Source organism: Cherax quadricarinatus, unplaced genomic scaffold (assembly GCF_038502225.1).
Source record: "Cherax quadricarinatus isolate ZL_2023a unplaced genomic scaffold, ASM3850222v1 Contig65, whole genome shotgun sequence".
Classification (NCBI taxonomy): domain Eukaryota; kingdom Metazoa; phylum Arthropoda; class Malacostraca; order Decapoda; family Parastacidae; genus Cherax; species Cherax quadricarinatus.
The window spans coordinates 128,211-142,738 of NW_027195091.1; the positions used below are offsets into that span (position 1 = coordinate 128,211).

At 43.8% G+C, this 14,528-nt stretch overlaps 1 protein-coding gene across 1 annotated transcript in view; it reads right to left on the reverse strand.

The window, feature by feature from the left end:
* LOC128684811 (EF-hand domain-containing family member C2-like) overlaps window positions 1–10,789 on the reverse strand; it is a 130,662-nt gene extending 119,873 nt beyond the window's left edge. The window contains exon 1 of the mRNA XM_070079975.1: window positions 10,579–10,789. The gene's annotated coding sequence lies outside the window, so the exon portion shown is untranslated. The remainder of the gene's footprint in view (window positions 1–10,578) is intronic.
* Between the last annotated feature and the right edge of the window lie 3,739 nt (window positions 10,790–14,528).

Consider the following 14,528-nt stretch of genomic DNA (forward strand, 5'->3'; position numbering starts at 1 on the left):
ATAAAATTTTACATGAAGGTTGGCATTTATGTCATACTAACTTTGAGAAAGATTTAATTCATGATGTACAATAGTAATGTTATGGTCTTCAGAGTGGAGGCAGGTGAAAATTTCACCAACTCACACCACACAATCAGCAATGTCCAGGTTATTGCTGTGGCAGATCTACAAGAGCAAAAGTTGTGACGTAGACATTCCTATACAACTTTTGGAGCCGAGTTCAAAAATCATAATCCTAAAACTTATATGTTTTTACTTTTTTTTCATAGTGTGAAGCCGAAATAGGAAAAAAAAAAATCTGTCGCGTAAAATTGAATCTTAAATTCAGCTGTCTATATCTCCAAAGAAAAACATTATTGCAGCCAGCTACCCAAGTGGACATAGTCACAATCCTAAAATATCAGACTCCAAACGTTTTTAGTACATGTGCTAATGGTACTTAAAAACGCCCTCACAGACCTCACGGTGAATTTTAGGTCATTTTTTAAGAAAAATAACTAAAAAGCAGCACGACCAATCTTAAAAAAAAAAAACTAGAAAGTAGATTCTAAATTACAAGATTTTTTTTTGTTTTGATAGGCGTTTACCCTTGAAGGGAGAAAACAGGTTTTAAAATAAAGTGAGTTTTTGGCATCAGCATTATCTCTCGTATATTAGCTGCACTACAGTATAAAAAAAACTATGGAAACAAGACAAGTTCATGTGTTGTGAGAGGGTGCTCTCAGGGCCGGATTACCGCATAGGCAAACTAGGCATTTGCCTAGGGCCCCGCGCATTTGGGGGCCCCGTGGTCCAAGGGGTTCAGGGGCTCATCCAAGACTGTGCACATGGTGCAAGTGCAAAGGGATCCCTACCTAAAAAGTTAAAGTGTTTGGAGAGTAAAATTGATTTTTAAAAATTAATCAAAACAAAAATAAATAATGAAATAAAATAAAATAAAAATAAATAAACCTAACCATAGATGGCAACACTCAACACGCCTTTGTTTACATCAGAACAGCTGTGTTTTCCCGCTAATGGGTGAGTATGGGAGATTCCTCTCCAATTTCCTGTAGTAATTACACGTTATCTAGACTTGTACTGTGACAAATTAACTGAAGTGTTGTTGACAGACATTGATTACCTGGAGTTTACCTGGAGAGAGTTTCGGGGGTCAACGCCCCCGCGGCCCGGTCTGTGACCAGGCCTCCTGGTGGATCAGCCCCTGATCAACCAGGCTGTTGCTGCTGGCTGCACGCAAACCAACGTACGAGCCACAGCCCGGCTGATCAGGAACTGACTTTAGGTGCTTGTCCAGCGCCAGCTTGAAGACTGCCAGGGGTCTGTTGGTAATCCCCCTTATGTGTGCTGGGAGGCAGTTGAACAGTCTCGGGCCCCTGACACTTATTGTATGGTCTCTTAACGTGCTAGTGACACCCCTGCTTTTCATTGGGGGGATGTTGCATCGTCTGCCAAGTCTTTTGCTTTCGTGATGTGTATGGATAAATGTTTGTTTTCGCCTCTAAATGTTAAGGGAGGTACCTGATAGGGTTACTTGACCAGTAAAGACGCATGGACCAGTAAAGACGCATTTTTGGTAAAAATACTATAAGGAAAACCTAAAAACGCAAACTGACTTCAGTTTGTAGGTTTTAAAAGCACTTTGTCCTGTCTTTAAGTCTATCATTTCAATAACAGATCTCAATTGATTGATGTTCTACATCACTTCCGTCGCAAATGCTTAGTTTTCAAGTTGCGACGGAAGTGATGTAGAACATCAATTAATTTGTGATGAATGGTTTGAAAAACCGACAAGTTGAAGATTGAGACACATTCTACAAGATTGATGGACTGAACACATCGACTCCAGGTTGAGGGACTGATTACCTCATTCTCCTCCTCTCCTTACGCCTTCCTCTTTGTATTGGACTGATGAAGCCACTGTGTGGCGAAACGTTTCCTGAATAAAGATTCCCATATGCTGCATAAGTGTCTCAATCTTCATCAATTAATTTACTACATATTTCCCCAGAAACACATAAGCCACATCAGAAAATCGTTGGTTGGGTGAAACTGAAAATTGTCCCTGCATTCTTTAATTCTCATGCCCTTATCTATGGTGGTAGGCTATATATCATGCAAAACATAATGATTAGTTTAGTTATGAAAATGGTAATATAAATACCATTGTGCATTGTTCTTGGACTTGGTATGATTTCTGTTTAAGTAAATTGGAGATCAAGGAGGATGAATTAGTAAAATATTCGTAGCCCAAATCACTAACCTATGGTAAAAGTTCTGTATATGACTCCTTTCTGGTAACGTTTTGAATTTTTAGATGCGCAGCCAGAGGAAAGGGGGCTACAAGGGCCTTTACCTAACACTTCCAGCTACTAACTGTGAAGGAGAACGTTCATTTTCTGTTTTGAAAAGAGTGAAAAACCAGCTCCGTTCAACAGTGAGCCAAGACAAATTGTGTAACCTAGCCTTGTTGACCATTGAGTCTGATCTAACAAGAAATATTGATTTTCAGAATATAATTGATGATTTTGCCAATATGAAATCCAGAAAAAAGTTTATTTAAGAAGTACCTGTGAATATAAACAATTCTTTACTTTCTTGAGTTTATATGATTTGATAGTCTTGCATGATGCAATGATAACAATAATGGTCAGTGATTTATAAAGGGAATAATAGTGCTGTAGTGGTTATGCTGAATATAATAGGTACATGATGTCACTACTTTAATAGCCTAATCTAGTAATACTATGCTGTCTTGAGTTTATTCTCTTTAAAATGCATGATTTAACAAGATAGTTATAATGGCTGTTGGTAAATGGTTTTGGTTGTCTTGATGTACTTTCCCTATTAAATTTAATCTAAATAGCCAGAATGTATTTAGACCTTAAACAGGCTCACACCGACCCCCCCCCCCAAGCTGGAAGGGGTCGCTTCGCTTACCTGTAACTCAAAGGGGCCCCGCCAATCTGAATAGCCTAGGGCCCGGAGACTTCTTAATCTGGCCCTGGGTGCTCTCACCCACTGCTTGTAGTGGGTGGGGGGGCAGGGAGGAATGGTAGTATGGGCGAAGGTATCTTATAACTAATCTTTAAACAATAAGACATCATAAAGATCCCAACGAAAATAAGTCGCTTCGTCTGACTTTTTCCTGAGTTATTGTAAGTAATTTACACATGTTACTATATAACTGTAATCGTCTAAATTTGTGAAACTACTTATATGTACTTGTACCTAAATAAGCTTAATTTGGAAATAAAAAAAGGCACAATACCGTGACTGGAACGATTCACAAATAACCCGCACTTAGAAGAGAGGAGCTTACGACGACGTTTCGGTCCGACTTGGACCATTTACAAAGTCACACTGGAAACGGGGAGGAAAGGTGGAGGTATGGTCTGAGGTGTGGATATAGATGGAGGGAAGGTGGTGTGGGTGGAGACAGGACGGGAAGGGGAGTGTGGCTGGAGAGATCATGGGAGATGGGGGAGGAAGATGTGGATGGAGGCTGTAAGAGAAAAAAACGGAGGCTGGGTGTAAGCAGAGAAGGAAACGGAGGCTGGGTGTAAGCAGAGCAGGAAACGGAGGCTGGGTTTAAGCAGAGAAGGAAACGGAGGCTGGGTGTAGGTAGAGGAGGAAACGGAGGCTGGGTGTAGGTAGAGGAGGAAACGGAGGCTGGGTGTAGGTAGAGGAGGAAACGGAGGCTGGGTGTAGGTAGAAGAGGAAACGGAGGCTGGGTGTAGGTAGAGGAGGAAACGGAGGCTGGGTGTAGGTAGAGGAGGAAACGGAGGCTGGGTGTAGGTAGAGGAGGAAACGGAGGCTGGGTGTAGGTAGATGAGGAAACGGAGGCTGGGTGTAGGTAGAGGAGGAAACGGAGGCTGGGTGTAGGTAGAGGAGGAAACGGAGGCTGGGTGTAGGTAGATGAGGAAACGGAGGCTGGGTGTAGGCAGAGAAGGAAACGGAGGCTGGGTTTAAGCAGAGAAGGAAACGGAGGCTGGGTGTAGGTAGATGAGGAAACGGAGGCTGGGTGTAGGTAGAGGAGGAAACGGAGGCTGGTGTAGGTAGATGAGGAAACGGAGGCTGGGTGTAGGTAGATGAGGAAACGGAGGCTGGGTGTAGGTAGAGGAGGAAACGGAGGCTGGGTGTAGGTAGATGAGGAAACGGAGGCTGGGTGTAGGTAGATGAGGAAACGGAGGCTGGGTGTAGGTAGAGGAGGAAACGGAGGCTGGGTGTAGGTAGAGGAGGAAACGGAGGCTGGGTGTAGGTAGAGGAGGAAACGGAGGCTGGGTGTAGGTAGAGGAGGAAACGGAGGCTGGGTGTAGGTAGAGGAGGAAACGGAGGCTAGAGGAGGAAACGGAGGCTGGTGTATGTAGAGGTGGAAACGGAGGCTGGGTGTATGTAGATGAGGAAACGGAGGCTGGGTGTAGGTAGATGAGGAAACGGAGGCTGGGTGTAGGCAGAGAAGGAAACGGAGGCTGGGTTTAAGCAGAGAAGGAAACGGAGGCTGGGTGTAGGTAGATGAGGAAACGGAGGCTGGGTGTAGGTAGAGGAGGAAACGGAGGCTGGGTGTAGGTAGAGGAGGAAACGGAGGCTGGGTGTAGGTAGAGGAGGAAACGGAGGCTGGGTGTAGGTAGAGGAGGAAACGGAGGCTGGGTGTAGGTAGAGGAGGAAACGGAGGCTGGGTGTAGGTAGAGGAGGAAACGGAGGCTGGGTGTAGGTAGAGGAGGAAACGGAGGCTGGGTGTAGGTAGAGGAAACGGAGGCTGGGTGTAGGTAGAGGAGGAAACGGAGGCTGGGTGTAGGTAGATGAGGAAACGGAGGCTGGGTGTAGGTAGAGGAGGAAACGGAGGCTGGGTGTAGGTAGAGGAGGAAACGGAGGCTGGGTGTAGGTAGAGGAAACGGAGGCTGGGTGTAGGTAGAGGAGGAAACGGAGGCTGGGTGTAGGTAGAGGAGGAAACGGAGGCTGGGTGTAGGTAGAGGAGGAAACGGAGGCTGGGTGTAGGTAGAGGAGGAAACGGAGGCTGGGTGTAGGTAGAGGAGGAAACGGAGGCTGGGTGTAGGTAGAGGAGGAAACGGAGGCTGGGTGTAGGTAGAGGAGGAAACGGAGGCTGGGTGTAGGTAGAGGAGGAAACGGAGGCTGGGTGTAGGTAGAGGAGGAAACGGAGGCTGGGTGTAGGTAGAGGAGGAAACGGAGGCTGGGTGTAGGTAGAGGAGGAAACGGAGGCTGGGTGTAGGTAGAGGAGGAAACGGAGGCTGGGTGTAGGTAGAGGAGGAAACGGAGGCTGGGTGTAGGTAGAGGAGGAAACGGAGGCTGGGTGTAGGTAGAGGAGGAAACGGAGGCTGGGTGTAGGTAGAGAAGGAAACGGAGGCTGGGTGTAGGTAGAGGAGGAAACGGAGGCTGGGTGTAGGTAGAGAAGGAAACGGAGGCTGGGTGTAGGTAGAGGAGGAAACGGAGAAACGGTAAAGGCTTGGTTGGAAGAGTTACCCAACACCAACAATGTTGAGAGGAAAGAAAACGAAGCTTATAAATATGCGTCAGAGAAAATGATTATCTACTTTACGGGTAAACATTTGTATTCAATAACCGAGTGGTGGAAGTACCCGCGTCCAAAGTGCTGCCTCAGTTTAATTTGTTACCAAGCTTTAATAGCGTCAGCTGGCACATATTTCTACAGGACTACACAAGTGTTACATTGTGTGATTTTATTTTATCTTAAGTTAAATCTACATAACGAACTATAGTTTTCATGTGACGTCATTAATTTCAGGGTGGACCATGTTGATTACATCTGATAATATAATACGTATGTTTAGAACTGAGTGGTGTTTATAAATTACTTTAGATAATTTAGTCAATTTGTTTTCAACACAAAAACAATACGGTGTATTATAGAGCTACTGTTTGTCTCGTAGCTCGATTGCTAGCGCATTCAGCTCATACACTGAGGTCCGGGGGTCGATTCCCGGTATGGCTGGAATCATTAGGACGTTTCTTTAAGACACCTGTGGTTCATGTTCACCTATCAGTAAAATAGGTAGCTGGGTGTTGGTCGACTGGTGTGGGTCGCATCCTGAGACTAAATTGACCTAATTTGCCCGAAATGCTCTGCATAACAAGGGACGGCTCTCTATATAGTAATATGTCATCGATGTCAGCTAGGCCTGTATACTTGTATAATTATTATTATTATTATTAATTATTATTATAAGTCCAACTGTGAGTCACATTTAAAGTATTATCGCCTCTTAGTGATAAACTAAGGTGATGCCTGTGAAAATTATCAGAGAAAACAGATAGTAGTCACGTCTGCAACAACTTTGAGGGGTAAAAAATCTGGAAAACACAAGAGTGTATTCAGCACATTTTATACATCAGATGAAACCTGTACATTTTAGTGTAATAAACATTAGTGAACTGTCATACAGGTACAACGTGCTGAAAATATACACCCGTCTGTGTGCAACGATTTACGACTGACGTGGCTTTTCACTTAGAGTGAAGTACCTACATTATTATAATCAAAAAGAAGCGCTAAGCCACAAGGGCTATGCAGCGAGAAGTACCTACAATTGTACAAATATGTGTTAACATACTGGGTATATCATAAAACACTTGAAACATAATGTCTAGTTGTGCTAACAAGCATGAAAGGTATTAAACCCCCATTATTTTAAATTTACCCTAAAGATTCTAATGTATTAATTTGCACTTCTTGCAAAAGTCATTTGTAAGTTGTACTAACTCAAACTTCAACTTGAGATGAATTATGCTTGCTTACTTTGCACTGGGAGTTTACCTGGAGAGAGTTCCGGGGGTCAACGCCCCCGCGGCCCGGTCTGTGACCAGGCCTCCTGGTGGATCAGAGCCTGATCAACAGGCTGTTACTGCTGGCTGCACGCAAACCAACGTACGAGCCACAGCCCGGCTGGTCAGGAACCGACTTTAGGTGCTTGTCCAGTGCCAGCTTGAAGACTGCCAGGGGTCTGTTGGTAATCCCCCTTATGTATGCTGGGAGGCAGTTGAACAGACTCGGGCCCCTGACACTAATTGTATGGTCTCTTAAGGTGCTAGTGACACCCCTGCTTTTCATTGGGGGATGTTGCATCGTCTGCCAAGTCTTTTGCTTTCGTAGTGAGTGATTTTCGTGTGCAAGTTCGGTACTACTCCCTCTAGGATTTTCCAGGTGTATATAATCATGTATCTCTCCCGCCTGCGTTTCAGGGAATACAGGTTCAGGAACCTCAAGCGCTCCCAGTAATTGAGGTGTTTTATCTCCGTTATGCGCGCCGTGAAGGTTCTCTGTACATTTTCTAGGTCAGCAATTTCACCTGCCTTGAAAGGTGCTGTTAGTGTGCAGCAATATTCCAGCCTAGATAGAACAAGTGACCTGACGAGTGTCATCATGGGCTTGGCATCCCTAGTTTTGAAGGTTCTCATTATCCATCCTGTCATTTTTCTAGCAGATGCGATTGATACAATGTTATGGTCCTTGAAGGTGAGATCCTCCGACATGATCACTCCTAGGTCTTTGACGTTGGTGTTACGCTCTATTTTGTGGCCAGAATTTGTTTTGTACTCTGATGAAGATTTAATTTCCTCGTGTTTACCATATCTGAGTAATTGAAATTTCTCATCGTTGAACTTCATATTGTTTTCTGCAGCCCACTGAAAGATTTGGTTGATGTCCGCCTGGAGCCTTGCAGTGTCTGCAATGGAAGACACTGTCATGCAGATTCGGGTGTCATCTGCAAAGGAAGACACGGTGCTGTGGCTGACATCCTTGTCTATGTCAGATATGAGGATGAGGAGCAAGATGGGAGCGAGTACTGTGCCTTGTGGAACAGAGCTTTTCACCGTGGCTGCCTCGGACTTTACTCTGTTGACTACTACTCTTTGTGTTCTGTTAGTGAGGAAATTATAGATCCATCGACCGACTTTTCCTGTTATTCCTTTAGCACGCATTTTGTGCGCTATTACACCATGGTCACACTTGTCGAAGGCTTTTGCAAAGTCTGTATATATTACATCTGCATTCTTTTTGTCTAATAGTGCATCAAGGACCTTGTCGTAGTGATCCAATAGTTGAGACAGACAGGAGCGACCTGTTCTAAACCCATGTTGCCCTGGGTTGTGTAACTGATGTGTTTCTAGATGGGTGGTGATCTTGCTTCTTAGGACCCTTTCAAAGATTTTTATGATATGGGATGTTAGTGCTATCGGTCTGTAGTTCTTTGCTGTTGCTTTACTGCCCCCTTTGTGGAGTGGGGCTATGTCTGTTGTTTTTAGGAACTGTGGGACGACCCCCGTGTCCATGCTCCCTCTCCATAGGATGGTAAAGGCTCGTGATAGGGGCTTCTCGCAGTTCTTGATGAACACGGAGTTCCATGAGTCTGGCCCTGGGGCAGAGTGCATGGGCATGTCATTTATCGCCTGTTCGAAGTCATTTGGCGTCAGGATAACATCAGATAGGCTTGTGTTAACCAAATTCTGTGGCTCTCTCATAAAAAATTCATTTTGATCTTCGACTCTCAGTCTGGTTAGTGGCTTGCTAAAAACTGAGTCATATTGGGCCTTGAGTAGCTTACTCATTTCCTTGCTGTCATCTGTGAAGGACCTATCTTCTTTAAGTAAGGGCCCAATACTGGACGTTGTTCTCGACTTTGATTTGGCATAGGAGAAGAAATACTTTGGGTTTCTTTCGATTTCATTTATGGCTTTTAGATCTTCCCGCGATTCCTGACTCCTATAAGATTCCTTTAGCTTAAGTTCGATGTTTGCTATTTCTCTGACCAGTGTCTCCCTACACATTTCAGATATATTGACCTCTTTTAGCCGCTCTTTTATTCTTTTCCGTCGCCTGTAAAGGGAGCGCCTGTCTCTTTCTATTTTACATCTACTCCTCCTTTTTCTTAGAGGAATAAGCCTTGTGCATATATCGAGTGCCACCGAGTTAATCTGTTCTAGGCATAAGTTGGGGACTGTGTTGCTTAGTATATCTTCCCAGCTTATATCGGTTAGGACTTGGTTTACTTGGTCCCACTTTATGTTTTTGTTATTGAAGTTGAATTTGGTGAATGCTCCCTCGTGACTAAATTTCATTATGTCGGTCTGGGGCTCCGCGCATACATGTCTGAACCTCAATTATGTTGTGATCTGAGTATATTGTTTTTGATATGGTGACATTTCTTATCAAATCATCATTGTTAGTGAAGATGAGGTCTAGTGTATTCTCCAGTCTAGTAGGCTCTATTATTTGCTGGTTTAAATTGAATTTTGTGCAGAGATTTAAAAGCTCGTGTGAGTGTGAGTTTTCATCAGAGCTGCCTCCTGGTGTTATTACTGCAACAATATTATTTGCTATATTCCTCCATTTTAGGTGCCTTAAGTTGAAATCCCCCAGGAGCAAGATGTTGGGTGCAGGAGCTGGAAGATTTTCCAGACAGTGGTCAATTTTTAACAGCTGTTCCTGGAATTGCTGGGATGTTGCATCCGGAGGCTTGTAGACTACCACAATGACTAGGTTTTGGTTCTCGACCTTTACTGCTAAAACTTCCACTACATCATTTGAGGCATTAAGCAGTTCTGTGCAAACAAGTGACTCTGCATGTACAGGCCAACCCCCCCCCCCCCTTTTGCCTGTTCACTCTGTCACATCTGTATAGGTTGTAACCTGGGATCCATATTTCGTTATCCAAGTGATCCTTTATGTGGGTCTCAGTAAAAGCCGCGAACATTGCCTTTGCCTCTGCAAGCAGTCCACGGATGAAAGGTATTTTGTTGTTCGTTGCTGGCTTTAGACTCTGTATATTTGCAAAGAAGAATGTCATCGGACTGGTGGTATTGTTGGTACTGGGGGAGCAATGAGGTGATTCATTGCATTGTCTAAAAATTACTAAGCAATTTGTAATCTATTTGTACTGTAAAAAGTGAAAAAGTGGTGGCGCGCGCGCGTGTGCGTGTGTGTGTGGGGGGGGGGGGGGAGTCAAACAGCTACACCACCCTTCTCTCCAACTCTCCAGTTTTTAAGAGAGGGAGGGTTAGAGTGTGACTGTTAAGGGAAGGGGTGATGTAGCTGTTTTAAGGATGGAAGGGGTGAAGGTGCGGGTGCAATTTCGAACTCTCAGAAATGCACTAAAGGCAATTCGCGTGAAAATCTCTGCCCTAATTATTTGTATCGAGAGGCTATTTACTACACGTGTCTCTCTAATGTTGTACGTTACCTGCTCACCCATCAAGGATATCTATCATTAGTACAGGGAATGAAAACTAAAATAGATAATGCACAGACATACACCTCTCTGTGTATACAAGCTTGCTGCCCTAATTAAAGAACAATTTGCTATGTACTACATGAACTGGTTGAATAACCAACCGGTTCATGTGGTATATAACAAAATTTACCTTATTCGGCACGACATATATATGTCGTGCCGAATAGGTAAAATTGGTCAATTAGCAAGAACTCATTTAAAATTAAGTCCTTTCTAAAATTTTCTCTTACACCTTTAAAGACATATTTTTTTTATTTATGTTAATGTAAAAATTAAGAATTTTGTACCAAAAGAACCTTAGAAAGCTTACCTAACCTGCTCGCCTTATTCGACGTCGCTATTTAAGCCAAAATCGCAAGTCTTACCTATTTGGCACGGCATATAAATATTGTACATCTTGTGATATATAAGCACTTATAACCGTTATTTTTTTCCTACCGTCACTTCTATTAGAGAAAAATACTCGAACCACCATTCTTCATGAACAAGAGCAAAAACTAACGCACCCTCACTTAACAACGGTCACCTGCTTACTGGAAAATAAGTCAGGAATCTATCACCCGTCGCCTTTACTTAAGGGTTATTAAGGCCGTAAATGCAGTCAGCAGCGTCAACAATACTCTGTTCTCTAATACTGAGATCAAACTATATATGTTAGTAAACAGATAAATGCATACATCTCGGTGTATACACACTAAGCCATACACACCACTCGGTGTATGCACTTTGAAGAAATAGGCATTACAATACGGAAATAAGCAGCAGGGACTCTCAGATATTATGGGACATAACGTAACTGATTATGATTGGTGGTTCCAGCAAATTTGTTAAACACTGGTCATCTTGATGGAGGAGAAGGGAGTATATGTAAGTAAATTAAGTTTTTATTTAATCTTAGTACATGGTTTTAAACTTTCACAAGCATTACATATTAAATTAAGAAAACTTTGACCTAGTATAACTTAATCAAGTCAAGCTATTATATATATTAATAGGATTTACTGCCAATGACTCTCCCTATGTTGGGCTGCCTCATTGCAGGTGAAAAGCTCTTGATCCAAATAACTAGAGCTCCGCTCCCCTTCCTTGAATAGTTATAATTATCGCCCATTTCGCAGTATTATCACTACGGGTTTAGCGCTTCCCCACATTAATTACCGATAGTTTACGACTTTGAAAATTATCCATTTTATATTTTGGTGGAGTGTGTGTGTGTGTGTGTGTGTGTGTGTGTGTGTGTGTGTGTGTGTGTGTGTGTGTGTGTGTGTGTGTGTGTGTGTGTGTATGTGTGTGTGTGTGTGTGTGTTAGTTACCATTCTGTCCTAGGCACATGTCGATTAGACACTAGGCCTGTGTGTGTGTGTGTGTGTGTGTGTGTGTGCTCATCTATATGTGGCTGCAGGGGTTGATTTATAGTTCCTGGCCCCCGCCTCATCGTTATTCGCTACTATGTCCACTCTTTCAGCTCCAAAAATCTTATCGTACCTCTTCTTAAAACTATGTATGGATCCTGCTTCTACTATTTCACTCTCCAGATTGTTCTATTTCTTAACAACTCTAAGGCTGAAGAAATATTTCCTAACATCCCTATAACTCATCTGAATTTTCAGCTTCCAGTTGTGTCCTCTTGTTCCTGTATCTCATCTCTGAAACATTTTGGCCCTCTTCGCCTTATCAATTCCTCTCGGTATTTTATACGTCGTTATCATGTCCCCCCATCCCTCCTGTTCTCCAGTGTCGTTAGGTTAAGTTCCCTTAACCTCTCCTCATAGGGCATACCCTCTAGCTCCGGGACTAGTCTTGTTGAAAACTTTTGCACTTTGTTATTTCCTATCGTGCTTGACCAAATGTTGGTTCCATACTGGGACTGCATACTCCAATATGAGTCTGACGTACACGGTGTGCATTGTCGTGAATGACTTCTTACAGATATCAAAACGCTATTCTCAGGTTTGCCAGGTGCCCATATGCACTTCAGGGGATGTGTTCGGTATGATACTCACCCAAGATCCTTTTCCTTGAATGAGGTTTGAAGCCTTTTAGCCCCAACCGACCGTGCGCGCGTGTGTAAATACGTGCGAGCGTTCGTATGTGTGGGGAGGCGAGTCGTGATGGGCGTGCGTTGTGGGTAGTATTTGTGGTGGGTGTGCAGGGGGTTAGTGTGTAGTGGGTGAGTGTGTAGTGGATTAGTGTGTAGTGTACCTGGAGTCTACCTGGAGGGCATTCCGGGGATCAACGCCCCCGCGGCCCGGTCCACGACCAGGCTTCCCGGTGGATCAGGGCCTGATCAACGAGGCTGTTACTGCTGGCCGCACGCAAACCAACGTACGAACCACAACCCGGCTGATCCGGTGAGACTGTAGTGGATTAGTGTGTAGTGGGTGAGCGTGTAGTGGGTGAATGTGTAGTGGGTGATTGTGTAGTTGATGGGTGTTATAGGTGGTTGGATTGTGGTGGGTAAAGGTGATGAGTGATGCGTGTGTTGGGTGAGTGTCTTGAGTGTAGTGGTGAGTGTGGTGTATGGTGAGTGTAGTGTGGTGAATGCGTTGTGTGACGAGTGTGGTGTGCGGCGAGTGTGGTAGGTGAGTGGAAGATGAGTGTAGTGAGTGTGGCAGGAGAGAGTGATAAGTGGTAGGTGGATGCAGTAGGTGAGTGTGGTGGATGAGTGGTGTGCTGGGTGAGTGCGGTCAAGTTTGGTAGGTGAGTGTGGTGGCTGAGTGGTGTGGTGGGTAGGTGTGGTAAGTGTTGTGGGTAAGTGGTGAGTGTGTACTTAGTGTCGCCAGAAAGGAGGGGTCAGTCTCCATAACATAGTGATGTATGCAGTGCTGTTCTGGCTTGGGGCGCCATCTGCCAATTATCTGGTGGTACAAATGAAAGAAATTATCTGGCATGTTTAGACGTAGCACATAATTAAAGAGATGACCTGTAACCTCTGTGTTCTAAAACTCCTTACGACACGATTGCATCAGGCTGGTTGATTCACATTAGTCTTAGTAGATATTACCGCCCTGCGTCTCTAAAAGATATGGGAAAGTTTCTCTTGACGCGGGTCTTCTTAGTTATGTAGGTCAGGTCCGCCTTGTAAAAAAAATATTAAAACACTAAAGTCACATCATGAGAGCTGAAGACAGGTTTTCACCAGTGTCCATGGGCTTTGCCTAGACAAGCGTTTCTCAATCGGTAGGCCGCGGACAGACTCTTATTAAAAAAATTCTCACTGCTGGTTTGATCCACCAGCAGAATTTTCGGTGACTCGGTAGTTCTAATTGGAGGTGGTTACCTGGAGGTTACCTGGAGGTTATTCCGGGGATCAACGCCCCCGCGGCCCGGTCCATGACCAGGCCTCCCGATGGATCAGGGCCTGATCAACTAGGCTGTTACTGCTGGCCGCACAGTTATTATCTCCTCCAGTTTTCCATAACGGAGTAGTTGGAATTTGTCCTCATTGAACATCATATTGTTTACCGTTGCCCACTGGAAAACTTTGTTTATATCTTCTGACTTGTAGGTCAGGTCCGCCTTGTAAAAAAAATATTAAAACACTAAAGTCACATCATGAGAGCTGAAGACAGGTTTTCACCAGTGTCCATGGGCTTTGCCTAGGTTGTGTTGCACGTAACACTGCATTGTATAATAATTATCCATTAGTACTTTTTAAATTTGGACATAACTGATCCAATATTGTAAGAACTGGAGTCTGCGGTTAAATATACTTAGGAATTTAACGTTTGAGTGAATAGAAATACTTAGGAGTTTAACGCTTTAACGCCTGAGTGAATGTGTTAGGTCGAAGCGAGTCGAAACAAGTGGTTTTCATGACTAATCATGATAAGTTAACCTTAATAGATAGATTTTGGGAAATCTATTAACCAAACCTGCATCCTGGAGGTGAGAAGTGCAGCGCTTACACTCTGAAGGACTGTTAAGTAAAAGGACACAAGTGCAACTAATGCGACATTTTATTGTGGCAACGTTTCGCTCTCCAGGAGCTTTGTCAAGTCATGTAACGGCATAACAAAGCTCCTGGAGAGCGAAACGTTGCAACAATAAAATGTCGCATTAGTTACACTTGTGTCCATTTACTTAACATATTGTCGGTAATTCTACCAACATTATTTCAATTAAATTAAATTCAATTCAAGTTTATTCTCTATAAGGGTTACAATGTGGGGTTTATAGGTTTTGGGTATTGTGTGGTTTACATGTTATAAAATACTAATTACAGAGGGGGCCACTAGGACGCCTAGCATGGCTAGGCAT